General features: G+C 41.5%; 1 long non-coding RNA gene across 1 annotated transcript in view; it reads right to left on the reverse strand.

The window, feature by feature from the left end:
- Nucleotides 1-13,465, reverse strand: part of LOC116148072 (uncharacterized) — a 319,134-nt gene that overhangs the window by 258,769 nt on the left and 46,900 nt on the right. Inside the window, exon 2 of the long non-coding RNA XR_010377415.1 lies at nt 7,652-7,804. This is a non-coding gene — a long non-coding RNA (uncharacterized LOC116148072). The remainder of the gene's footprint in view (nt 1-7,651; nt 7,805-13,465) is intronic.

Genomic DNA, 13,465 nt, shown 5'->3' on the forward strand with positions numbered 1-13,465 from the left:
AAAGCCGCCCACTTTTGCCACTTCTATTCAACATAGGACTGGAAATCCTAGTCTGAACAATTAAGGAAAAGGAAGGGAAGAGAAGAAAGAAAAGGGTATCCAAATCAGAAAGGAAGAAGTAAAAATGTCTTTGTTTGCAGATAACGTTATTTTATATATAGAAAACCCTAAAGACTCCACCAAAAAAACTCTTAGAACTAGAACTAATAAACAAATTCAATATAGCGGCAGGATACAAAAATCAACATATAGAAATCAGCTGCATTTCTATACACTAACAGCGAGCTTCCCCCCACCAAAGATTAAGAAAAGAATCCCATTTATGACAGCATCAAAAAGAGTAAAATGCTTAGGAAAAATTTTAATCAAAAAGGTGAAAGATCTGTGCACTGAAAACTATAAGCCTTGATGAAAGAAACTGAAGAAGCTACAAATAAATGGGAAAATATCCGATGCTCATGAATTGGAAGAATCAATATTGTTAAAATGTCCATATTACTCAAAGCAATCTACTGATTCAGTGCACTGCCTATCAAAAGTCCAATGGCATTTTTCACAGAAATAGAAAAAATTCCCCAAATTTGTAGGAACCAAAAAGACCCCAAATTGCCAATGCAATTTGAGAAAGAACCAAGATGGAGACATCACAGTTTCATGACTTCAAACTATACTGCAAAGCCAAAGCAGTCAAAATAGTGTGACGCTGACATAAAAACACATAAACCAATGGAGCAGAATAGGGAGCCCAGAACTAAATCCATGCATATACGGTTAATATCTTTGACAAAGGTGGCAAGAATACAGAATTGGGAAAGGATAGTCTCTTCAATAAATGGTGTTGGGGAAACTGGATATCCACATGCAGAAGTGTAGCATTGGACTCTTATTTTACACCACACACAAATATTAACTAGAAATCGGTTAAAGATTTAAATGTAATACCTGAAGCCATAAAACACCTAGAACAAAAGTGAAAATAAACAAGCATGACTACGTCACACTAAAAACCTTCTATACAACAAAGGAAACAATCAACAAAATGAAAAGGCAATCTACAAATGGCAGAAAACACCTGCAAAATGTGTACCTGATAAGAGGTTAATACCCCAAATTTAAAAAGAACTCATACAACTCAATAGCAAACAATAACAACAATCAAAGAACTCTTTCAAAACAAAGAACCTGAATAGACAATTTTCCAAGGAAGACATACAAATGGCCAACAGGTATATGAAAAGATGCTCAGTATCACTGACCATCAGGGAAATACAAATTAAAACCACAATGAGAGGGAGGGTACAGCTCAGTGGCAGAGTGCATGGTTAACATGCACTAACAAAATACATAAAACAAAATGCTAAATAACACCCACAATGAGGTATCACCTTACAACTGTCAGAGTGGCTATCATCAAACAGTCAAAAGATAACAAGTGTTGACAAGGATACGGAGAAAGTGGTACCCTTCACACTTTTGGTGGGAATGTAAATTTTTATAGCTGGAAAAAATTATGGTAGTTCCTGAAAAAACTAAAGATAGGACTCCTGTATAATCCAGAAATTCCATTTCTGGATATACATACAAAGAAAATGAAATCAGTATCTGGAAGAGATATGTGTACTCCCATGTTTACTGCAGCAACATTCACAGTAGCCAAGATATGCACACAACCTAAGTGTCCACGGATACTTGAATGGAGATACATATATATACACACACATACACACAGTGGTATATACAGAATTTTGTGTGTGTGTATATATATATGTGTGTGTGTGTATATATGTATACACACACACACACACACATATATATTTAACGGATTATTCAGCCATAAAAAAGAAGGAAATACTGGCATTTCACCAACATGGATGGACCTTGAGGACATTATCAGACACAGAAATACAAGTGAGATCATACAGTATCTATATGTGGAATATAAAAAGTCAAACTCACAGAAGCAGAGCAGAATGATGGCTGTCAGGGACTGGGGGGTGGAGCAAATGTTGGTCAAAGGGTACTAACTTTCAGTTATAAGTTGAGTAGGTTGTGGGGATTTAATGTAAAGCATGGTTTCTCTAGTCAGTATTGTATTATATACCTGAAACTTGCTAAGAGAGTAGATCTTAAGTATTCTCATCAAAATAAATAAATAAAGGTAACTATGTGAGGTGACAGATGTGATAGTTAGCTTGACTGTGGTAATCATTTCACAGTATATATGTATATCAAATCATCATATTGTACACCTTAAAATTTTGTAATTTTCCTGTCAATTATACCTCAATAAAGCGGGAAAAAATTACTAAACAAATAATAAATAAAGAGTCAATCTTCTTTGTGAGCCTGGACAGAGGTTTGTCAATTTTATTACTCTTTCAGAAAACCAGTTCTTGGTTTGATTGATTTTTTTCTATTGTTTTTTTTTAATCTTTATTTTATTTATTTCCTCTCTGAAGCATTATGCTATACACCAGAAATTGACACAACATTGTAACCTGACTCTACTTCAATAAAAAAATATATATATACATACACACACAAGAAAAGAGAAAGAAAGAAAGAAAGAAAGAGACAGACAGACAGACAGACAGACAGACAGACAGACAAGACTCTAACCAGTCACCCACCTCGTCCAGCTGCCGTCTGAGACACCATGAACTCAGCAGCCAAGTGAGAGCATACGTATCTGGAGCTCTATGCAGTGCTACTTTGAACATTATTCCCCTTGACAATCCCAAAGGCTGATTCCCTCAGCCTTCAGTTCATGTCAGCAGTGGCAATCTAGATCCACTGGAGAGTTGCAAAAAGCCAGAAATGCATACGCACACGTAAATAGAATGACTTGACGTGTGTGTACGCATGTAACCCTCGCCCAGCTAATGCTCATCATTCATGGATTGAATTTAATTCCTTACCTCTCCATTTCCTGCTTGTATTTCTCTCATTCCATCCTACCAAGATAGGCACTATTTATAGAGAAAGCGATCCAGTTCTGCCCTCTTCTCTCATTGCATTCCACACGGAGTATATATTCGTGTGTGTGCACACCCACATACACAAGTGTGACTGCAAGTCACTTTGTAAAATGTCAATTGTGATCTAGACACTCATTACTAACACCTGACTCTGCATTTCTGGCTAAATAACTAAATTACCACTTTTCTCGTGTCATCTCTTCCTGCCTGCATCGTCACTTTAGTACATCAAGGGATCAAATGTGGAAATCCTTTTAGTTCTTAAAAACGTTGCCTTCAAAGGAAAAATTCTGTAACTGACTTGATTTGACACAAATGGCTCCATATCACTATTCTTCCCTACATGGGTTTCAAATTTTCAAATGCAGTTTGGTGGTGTTTCTTTCTGATATCACACGTAATAACTGGTTATAATTAGGAATAAATTGCTTCTAGGTATGAAGACAGTATCTAATTGTGTTTAAAAATAAACTGTACCTTTAATGTTGAGGCAACCTGGTTATTTACATTGTCCAGAGACTCAAGTAAAGAACCTGGAAATTTGCTCAGGTGAGGGCTGAGACCCAGTGCGCTGCGGATTCAAGGAGGGACACAGAGGCCACAGAAACTAAGGGCTCGGATTCTGGGATTCATAACAGGAGACCTGGATAAATGAAATCCGATGATTAGTTTTTTTCTCTTAAGAAGCAGATTGACCAGAAGTCCTATCAAAGGAGGTGATTTATGACACAGAAAACTCTAGAAATATTTCAACGAGCCCAGAACACCTTCTGCCTAGGAAGGAGGATTATTACAGCCACAGGTGTGAAACAGACACAAAATGAATCAAAGCACAGGTGAGCGAGATTGTTTACCATCACGCATACTTTAGGAACAAACATTCCAGGAGTCGAGCCTGAGGCTACAGGGCTCATGGATGAGGACCTACAGGGAAGACACAGGGCTGACAGAAGGACAACCCAGACATCCATGGGTGGTGCTGTGAGTGAAATATCAATATTTCCTGCTGTGGCTCTGAGCTCCATAAATCCCTAGCTAATAAGGTACCGATGACAGAGGTGCTCTTTAATAACTCTGAGGGTGTAATAATTGATGGCATAGCCAGCTGGTTGCCGCGATCAGATATAAATTAAATCATCTTTATTGTTTTATGTTTCCTCCGACTCCCTACCCCCCAACCCAGTCCAACCACCTTTCAGCCTCCCTTAACCAATCCTGAGAAAACAGTCTGTTTGCATCACTTATCAAATGACAAGAGCTGGAGGGAACGAGAGGAAAGAGGATGAGAAACACGTTGTAAATGATTCTCAGTTCCTTGGGCCAGAGATTAGTCTCTTGTTTTTGTAGGTTTTTTTTTTTTCCTCAAACGCTGAACAATTACTTCCTTCCTGTACTTTCTTTGCCACCCGTACCAGGTCTGTAATGCCTAAGCATCCTTTCATCTAAGAAGCACGGCTTGGGGAACTCTGGTGGGCCAGGCCCCGTTCTAGGCACTGGGCACCAGACGATGAAGACAAGGTCACTCCCTCGAGGAGTTCACTGTCAGGGTGGCAGGGAGGGAGAGGTGACGAACACATGTCATTGTTGTGACAAGGTGTGACAGTTGTCACAATGGAGATATAAAGGAGAGGACAGAGGAGGGCGAGATAAATGTAGCCCCAGTGGGGAAAACCCAGGGCAGATGCAGAGAAGCAAATGGAAGAGAGGCCAGAAGGGCCAGTGTCAGAGAAGGGCCGGGTCAAACAAGGCATGTTCTGCACCACCTCCCCTGCCTCTCTCACTTTCTCTTTGTCCTGAGACAAAGGACCCAGGCAGCAATTAAGTGTCTTAAAGCAAAGACAAACCTGGGTGGTTTGCCCTGGCTGCCTCTCAGTCTTTCCCCAGTGATCACCCTTCTTTTGTTCAACCACTGAATATCCTGAGTGCCTGCTAGGCACCAGACCATGAGCCCAGAGCTGAGGACAAGGAGAAACACAAGACGCCCTCCCTGCCTTTGAGGTCATAGCCTCACCAGGAAACAGCCACGTGAACAGGTAGAGCCCACCACTAAGGGGATGTGATGAAGGTCCAGGCTCTGGCACCAAACTGCCTCAGTCCATCATCCTGGCTCTGCCACTTACGAGCTAGATGACGTTGATAAGTTACTGGTCTTTCTGTGCCTCGGTTCCTCACCTGTATCACAGGGGTAGTGCCCACCCTGCAGAGTCACTGATGGGTCAATAAGTGTTACAGTCTTAGAACAAAGCCTGGTGCTTTTAAGGAAGAGCTGTGTAAGCACTGCACACAACATACTGTCAATAATATGAAATGTATTAGCCACTGAAGTAGAAGCAATGTCCTCTGCAAGCACAGAGGAAGGAGCTCTGTGCCTTAGTGATAGGGAGGCTTCACAGAGGGGGTGGTATTTAGACTCACTGACAAAGAAGTCTTTGCATCCTACGTGGGCACCTACCTAGGAGACAACTGAATATCACTACTGGGATACACAAGACAGAGAAAAGGCTCTGACCACGACAGAGGAGAGGTCAGGCCAAGGGTGATGTCAAAATGGCTTATGTGTGCAGATGAGGTCCTGAGCAGTCGACATGTAACAGAGTCCTATCTTAAATCACTGGGAAAGATTCCTCGGTAAAAAAGCTCTTCAGAATCTTGCAAAGGTGAATTACTACCTAAAAAACTACCTTTATGTCTATATACACATTTTCACTATTTATCTTTCTTTGATTGCACAGACTTTTGCCTATTTGGTTGGCTTAGACCTGTGACAAGTTACTAACCCTCTCAAAACCCCAGTTTTTTTCATCTGTAACATGGGGATAATAAAGTGCCTTTTTAAGGTGGTTGAGGCAACATAAATAATCTCATAAAATACTTGTCAAAGTGACAAAATAATGCCTATTCAATAACTGATGGCTACTGTGTTAACTTGATGATGTCAACAATATGATGATAGTATTGGTAATGGCAACGGTATGAACATAGGAACACAAGGTCAAAAATGGGTCTTACCATGTCCTCTTACTCTCTTTAGCTCTTCGAAGGGTTTTGCACCTCTAATATTTATAACTCCTCCATTCAGTTTAACGTCTAGGCTGGCAATGCCTCTTTTCAAAGAAATGTAGATTAGACATTTGCTGATTGAATAAAAGATCTAAAAGCATGAAAATCTGGGGAGAAGGGAGAGACATACATGCTTGTTCATTCTGAGTCTTTAAAATGTCTGCCTCTGGCTCCCCACTCAGACTGCAGCCCAGCAGACAAGGGCAAACAGCAACGTGAGCTGGCTGTGATCGGGAGGGACTATCAATCATGATGAGAGTTGAAATTGAATCAAATGGGGGCGTCTGTGCACACTATTTCACAATGCAAGCAACAGGGCAAACCCAATCTTGCGAAATAAACCAAGCTGCTTGCTATTGGGCAACAATTCCTTCCACCCCTCCCTGATGGCTTGAGCTGCTTCCTGGATTCTAAGAGCAATTCGGAGGCTCACACAGACGTTTCATATTGCAGGCACACCTGGGAGGTATTATAGGTTTGGCTGCAGACCACCACCAAAAGCAAGTCACACATATTTGATATCCCAAGGCATATAAAAGATATATTTACACTATATTGTAACCTATTAGGTTTGCATTAGCATTATGTCTAAAAAACATACATACCTTTAATAATATTTTATTGCTAAAAAATGCTGTCATCTGTGACTTCAGTAAGCCCTAATCTTTATGTAATAGTAATATCAAAGATCACTGATCACAGATCACCATAACAAATATAATAACAATGAAAAGTTTGAAATATTGTGAGAATTATCAAACTATGACACAGACACGAAGTGAGCAAATGATGAAAAAATGGCATTGATAGACTTGCTTGACACAGTGTTGCCACAAACCTTCAATTTGTAAAAAATGCAGTGTCTGCAAAGCGCAATAAAATGAGGTATGCCTGTATATCTTACTATCTACAGGTTTCCTAGTCAAAAAAAAAAAAAAATGGCAGCAAACTTCCGTGCAGAAAAATGATTTAGGGAAAAGAGGTGGAGCTGAGCTGGGGGCAGTGGGCAGCAGAAACCAAAGCTAGGTCTCTTAGAGGTGGTCGCCTACCATTTAGTAGTAACTTTCAGGGTTCCAGCATGCTGAGAAGCCTCCCCAACACCCCCCATCCTTCTCCATTCTAACTTGATGAAAGATGAAATGGCATAAGGAAATTCTTTTATTATCTGTCAAAAAGCAGAACCCCGCCCCCCAAGAGGTAACCACCAGCCATATGTTAATTTGAGCAAGTTTATTAGTTCCTGGTTGAGAGTCATTATTGACGGTTCATGAGAGAGAGAAGAGGGGCGGGTTCGCAGTGCTGTACTGGGCACTGAGAAGTCAGGAATGGTGGGGGAGATGCACAGCAGGGCTAAGAAAGGAGACAGACACAGAAGATGGCAATAGGGCTACTGACAATACTTGCCTATTTCATAGTGCTATGTACAGTTGACCTTGGCCCAGGCTTTGAGGAAGGCAGAGAGGACTGGGGAAGAAGTTAGGACGAGGAGAGACATGCAGACTTTCAACTTGGAGTCTGTCCAGAGGTATCCTGCCCACCCCAGCCCCGTCAAACATATGCAGATGGCAATGGTAATAAACTCAGATAATGATAGAGTCAGCATTTAAACTCACCATAGAATGCATAAATTACAGGGGAGGCTGTTACAGATGCAAAGGCTGGAAGCTTCATTGCTGGGGAGAGGAAGTCCTGATCTGCAGGTGCTAACTGGGTATCTCAGGCCAGGCAGGGAGTCCCATCACACTCTGGAACTCCTTCAGGGCTTCCTACAAGGAAAAGAAGTCAGAGGTCAGGCTATGCTGCTGCTGGGCATAGAAGTTGCTCTTACAGGTTCAATGTCTTTTTTCCAGGCAGACAAAGCAGCCCAGACTCCATCTTTTCAATACACCTGCCTACTTACACCACTCCAGCTTCACAGGCTGCCTCGCTGTTCTGGAACCTGCCAGACACACTCTTGTCTCTGCCCTGCTTCCTCTGCCTGCATCCTTCTTCCTCCTGATAGGCATGTGTCTCACACCTTTACCTCCTTTCTCAGAGAGGCTCATCCTAACTACCCTATTTATACTTAGAGCCAGTCATGCCCCCTTACCCTTGGCCATAGAATTGATCGTTTTTTAACAGACTATATAATTAACTTTTTGCTGTATACTTTACTTATTTATTGGCTATATTGTTTATTATCTGTCTCCCTCTACTAAAATGTAAGCTCCTTGAGGGTAGAAAATTTTGTCTCCCCTAGACACTCACACACACACACACAAAGTATCCCATGTGCCTAGAACAGAGCCTGGTACTTAATAGGTATTTAATAATTAAGCATTTGCTAAACGCATTATTAAAAGCTGTCTCCTTCTAGAAGTCAGAAAAGAGAGAACCTTCCTTCTCAAAAAAGGTGAATACAATTTATAAGGTGAATAAAATCTGTAGGATGACTGTAACAATTCTGTTTCAGGCACTCTCCTTCCCCAACTTGCGGTTTGTTACTGACTCAGGATTGAATACTCTTCCAATTAGTACAACACCTATGGTTCAGAAGCGTATTATCTCCCAAGAACAAAAGGGGACCGGAGAAGCCCAGAGACCTGGGGAAAATACGCATCAGTTTGATTTCTCCCATGCTCACATAAAGATCAACTTGGAGAGTCATTATATATCATAACTTTTTAGAACTGAGAATAAACTTGCATCTGGTCCAATCACCTTATTTGAAAAATAAAGCATGGGAGATTAAATGGCTTGCCAAGGCTCAAATATCCAATTAGCTGGAGCAGTGAGATCAACCCCCATGTCTGTTAATTTCCTATCCAGCACGTGCTTCTTTTTCCTGTGCTGTCTCTGTGCACTTTACTAGGTAGGTTTTGTATCTGGGTGTTCCACGCAGCACCAAAAATTCACTCTCTGAGCAGTTCCTTATTAAGGGCTCTCTCAGGGATCCATTTTTCACAGGGTATCGCTGCTTCAGCACCTCTTCATGTGGACAGCAGCCAACCCAGTTTATTCTCACCAGTCTATACTGAACATCTGACTGCTTTCACTTCTATTTACACGATTAGCCAGTGCTCATTCTTTGCGTAAGCCTTTTCAGAGGGTTTGGTGATCCATGGCCATTTCTCACTAACTTACAGGTCTAGTGGTCTAGCCAGATTTTCAGCATTATACCAGCAGTGCCTAAAAAGCAAATTCTGAAAACCAGTAATTCTTAGGAATTTAATAGACACTTTGGTATTAAAGAGGTAAGTATGCATATATTTACATAAGCACATGTAAATAACTTTCCTTCGGTGCCCTTTAAAAGGTGCATTACAAATTTCCAAGAGAGGTGTGTAATACACATTATTTCTCAATCTAAACTGACCATGAAACCTTTTATTGTGCAGCATCTCACAGATCTGATGAGAACGTGTTTGGGAAATGCCTCTCTATAAGGCCAAAATGTCTAGTAAAAGGGAAAGAGCTATGGGGAGCATTAGAGAAGAAAATCAGGGGATAGGATAAGTACCCCCCCTCCAAAAAAAAGGCATATGAGTTCAAGAATAGCGGCGCTATGGAATAGTAAAAATATAAGGATGCATCAAAGATTCACCGCATCTTTCAAGACAAGGGGCCTCTCTCCTAGATCTGGGAAGTGGAACTTCCCCCATAAGATGCCTAGTTGCTCATTAGCAGGGCCCAAGCCTCTTAAGTTCTAAATACAAATCACCAAGGAGCTGAAATCCACCCCTAAGCCTCTGATTTTAGCGGCTTATTCCTTTCCAGAAGAATTAACTTGCCTACTTAAATGGCTCCTGCCCAGGGCTGGAAAGGTTTGAATAAAATGCATTTAGCTACTATCTAAAGATCTTAAGTCATTGAGCTAAATGCAAGAGCCTTTTGTTAAAAATCACACTCAACTAGATATTGAGGTTTATTACATACTTTCTCCAATTTTCCTTCGCCTTTTATGTAATCTCAGCTGGGCTGATTTGCCTGCATTCTTTCCACTGGAATCTTCTTATTACTCCCAAGACACAACAGAGAATCACCAACCCTGTACAGAAGGGCACATGGCTGCAGCTGGATTAGAAAAAGGGGGCTATTTATACTCAAGTCAATAGGCAGATTTTAGCATAACACTTGCAGGCTTTCTGCAAAGAGAATGAAAGAAAAGAAAATGCAGCCCCTTTTCCATTCTTCTTTGCTGTATTATTTGCCCCATAGTATGCCTGTCACATGGCCCAGGGCAGTGTGATCTAATAATGATAGGCTTGCTTGGCACAGGAGAAGGGAAAATCCAGCTGCACTGGAGGGGGGGTTCGGGGGATGTCGCAGACAGCTGGCCCGGCCCTCACCCACTGTGGATTTCAGGGTAAACAACCAGGATGTTGCTCATCCCACTTGCACTTGTAATCCTTGCCAATGATAAACCTGACTCTGGGTCAGGGCCATGCAAAGCCTCTTGCTTCTTGAACAACCAGAGGGCCAGAAAACCTCGGATAATGCCAGGAGTAAACAAACCTGAGGCCACAGATGCCTTTGATTCCATTCCAGTTGGGAGGCTCTCCAAGTCTGCATTCAAACTGGCCAGACTGTGGCCTCCCAGCCCAGCTGTGAGGAGGAACCAAACAGTCTGCCTCTTTCTGCAGCTTTAATTAACCCCTGTGCCTTGTCAGACCAGTGGGAAATGCTTCAAGATGGGAGATTCGTGAGTCAAACAGTTGAAGCTTTAAAATGAAGGAGTGGGTGGACCCTCCATAAACCTGAAGGAGACAGGAGAGAGCACAGACTTCCTCTGCACCCATTCTAGGGAGCACCCAGGTCGTCTTAGCTGCTTCAAGGAGATTCACCAAGACAAACTGCCAGGGCACAGCAGAACCACGAGCCTTCTAAGTCCGTTTGTGCCAAGCACCACCAGTCCCCTCCGTCACCCGCAGGACAAATTCTCCACTCTCATCTGCTTACACCAGCTACGTCTCGGTGCCAGCAGCAGTAACCCACGCCTACTCGACCACTTCATAAAGGCATGTAAGAAAATCCTTGGCTGCTGCCACCCAATCTGTGCCTCGTCTTCTAGGACACTGAGCCTGATGTGAGCAGTGATGGTAGGAAGAGTCTGCAACGTCACAGAGTCCTCCCACCTCAAACGGTGAGGTTTCCAGCGCCTCTACCTCCCTACCTGCGCTAATTTGTGAGCCTGGGATCTTATCCGCTCAGTGAAACCCTTTGTTTATACCCAATTACAGCAAGAGGCCACAAGTGACTAACAGATTATCCTCTCCTAAAATTGTCACGATCGGCTATTGTTATACGAACAGGGAGATCTCTGCCAGGGATCCACCGTGCACTCACTTCAGAACTGGGAACAAAATGAGAAGAACACTGGGTTTCATCAAAACCCTTGGAAGAGAACATTGCAGGGTTCAAAACCATAGTCCTAGACCATGTTATCAAGTGTCAGGAAGAAATGAAAGAAAAAGAACTTCTGGCACAGAAAAATATAGCAGACATAAAATATCTAGAAGATCTGGCATTTTTAAAAAGCATTTTGTAAACTGTCAAAGAGGAAGATGAGAAGTGTTCCAGCCTTTACACAGTGATGCTGTCAACTGCATAGGAATGTATTTCCTTAATTACTACATGAGGAAAACATCTCCAAGACAATATAAAAATAAAATAAAACCTTAAAGAGGTGCATGTCATTATATGAAGCCATGTGTCACAAGCCAACTTCATTCAAGGACTCAAAACTGGATGAGCATCAAATGTGAGGTAAGGCCGTGATATACTTAGAAACTTGCAGCACGAAATAGCTCACGTGATTCCCTCGAGCTTCTGACACTCCCCTTCAAAAAAGGGGGGGAGTATTCATTTCAAATGAAAACCTAGATTATATACATTAGAGTGATGCAAGCAGCTATAACAAACCAATTCCAGATTTTTCAGTACCCTTACAAAATAAAAGCATATTTCTCACTTAAACAGCATCTCAGTGTGGGTGTTCCTGGTACATAAACTGCTTTTCTCCATTTCGTGATTGAAAGACCCAAGGTCCTCCAAACTCCTTGTGGCTCTGTTATTCCTCTAGAGCCTTGAAGCCATATGTTCTACTCTGGCAGATGGAAAAATAGAAGGCAGACAAGTCACACTTCTTCTTAATATCTCTGGCCTTGCAGCGGCATCATTAATTTTGCTTATACTCCAATTGGTGAGAACTAGCCACATGGCCTCCCTAGGTGCAAAAGAACTGGGAAATATAATTTCTAGGTGTGGAGCTGTTTTTACAATGACAACTCAATAATACGGAAGGACACACATGAATTTTGGGTTAAAATTTGCCATTTCTGCCACAGAGACATCTACCAAAGCAAACCAGGATGATCTGACTTAGCCAGACTACAGATAGAGTGGTCAACATGTTACCAATTAGGTTTTGTCAGTGGAGAGGAGATAGGTAACTTCAGGGGAGAGGTAAGACAGATACCAAAATAACTCAACAAATTTTAATCCTTCAGGTGCTCCCGTGTTTCTGGTCCCCAAATGATTTACTTCATTTTGCCAGACTTGTGAGCTATCAAGCATTATAAGGGGATTTCCATGTAAAGTGGGCAGAGTAAGGGCCTTTATACGCCACAAGCCTCTTTCTAAACTCACAAAAACAACAACAGCAAAGAATTTTTAAAAACTTTGTCTGTAAAATAAGCGAACAGCTATAAGCAATGAGGCATGTTGCCGAATACTGAAATCTGGACAAAGATGAAGTAGGATTCTAGCAGCTGACATAGCTCCTCAGTTCTTCAATAAGATCCTTAAGAGGAAGTACCAGGAAAGGCTGGTTAAGGAACCACAGCTCAAAAATTTGGGGGAGAAGCAGATGAATGTTACCATACTCGGGGAGGAGAAATTTAAGAAGAAACAATGCTGACATCTCTTTTTTGTTGTCTCTGATCTTAACCTCTAGCCAAGGAACATCACTTGGGTGACACCAGGTGAAGGGGACATTGTGACCACCAGATCACAAGGCAGGAAGTTTGTGATTTCTGAGACCTCACTCTAAGCTGAACCAACACTTTAAATGCTGAAAATTGCGGGCAGCTATGAGTCCCAGAGCCAAATAAAGAATTAAGTAAAGGAATATGACCAAAAACATGTGAAAAGCATATTACACATTCAAAGAGGAGTCACCAAAAGAGAGGAAATATTATTTTAAGTAAATAATTCTCCTTTTTTTCAAAAATTTATATACAACTTCTCTCCCTCTTGATAAATAATAATTAAAAATTGATACAGACATTCAAAGGAGGTAAGTAAGAGTTCAAAGAAAATATTACAAGACAATAAAAGCAAACACAAAATGTTCTAGAGAAAAAAAGATCCTTCAACTCAGGCCTCACAAACCTCCCACAGAGTGTGTTCTAATAAATACGAGTTCACAAAAAAAGTCACAAAACTCA

The sequence above is a fragment of the Camelus dromedarius genome, chromosome 23 (genome assembly GCF_036321535.1).
Source record: "Camelus dromedarius isolate mCamDro1 chromosome 23, mCamDro1.pat, whole genome shotgun sequence".
NCBI classification, from domain to species: Eukaryota; Metazoa; Chordata; class Mammalia; order Artiodactyla; family Camelidae; genus Camelus; species Camelus dromedarius.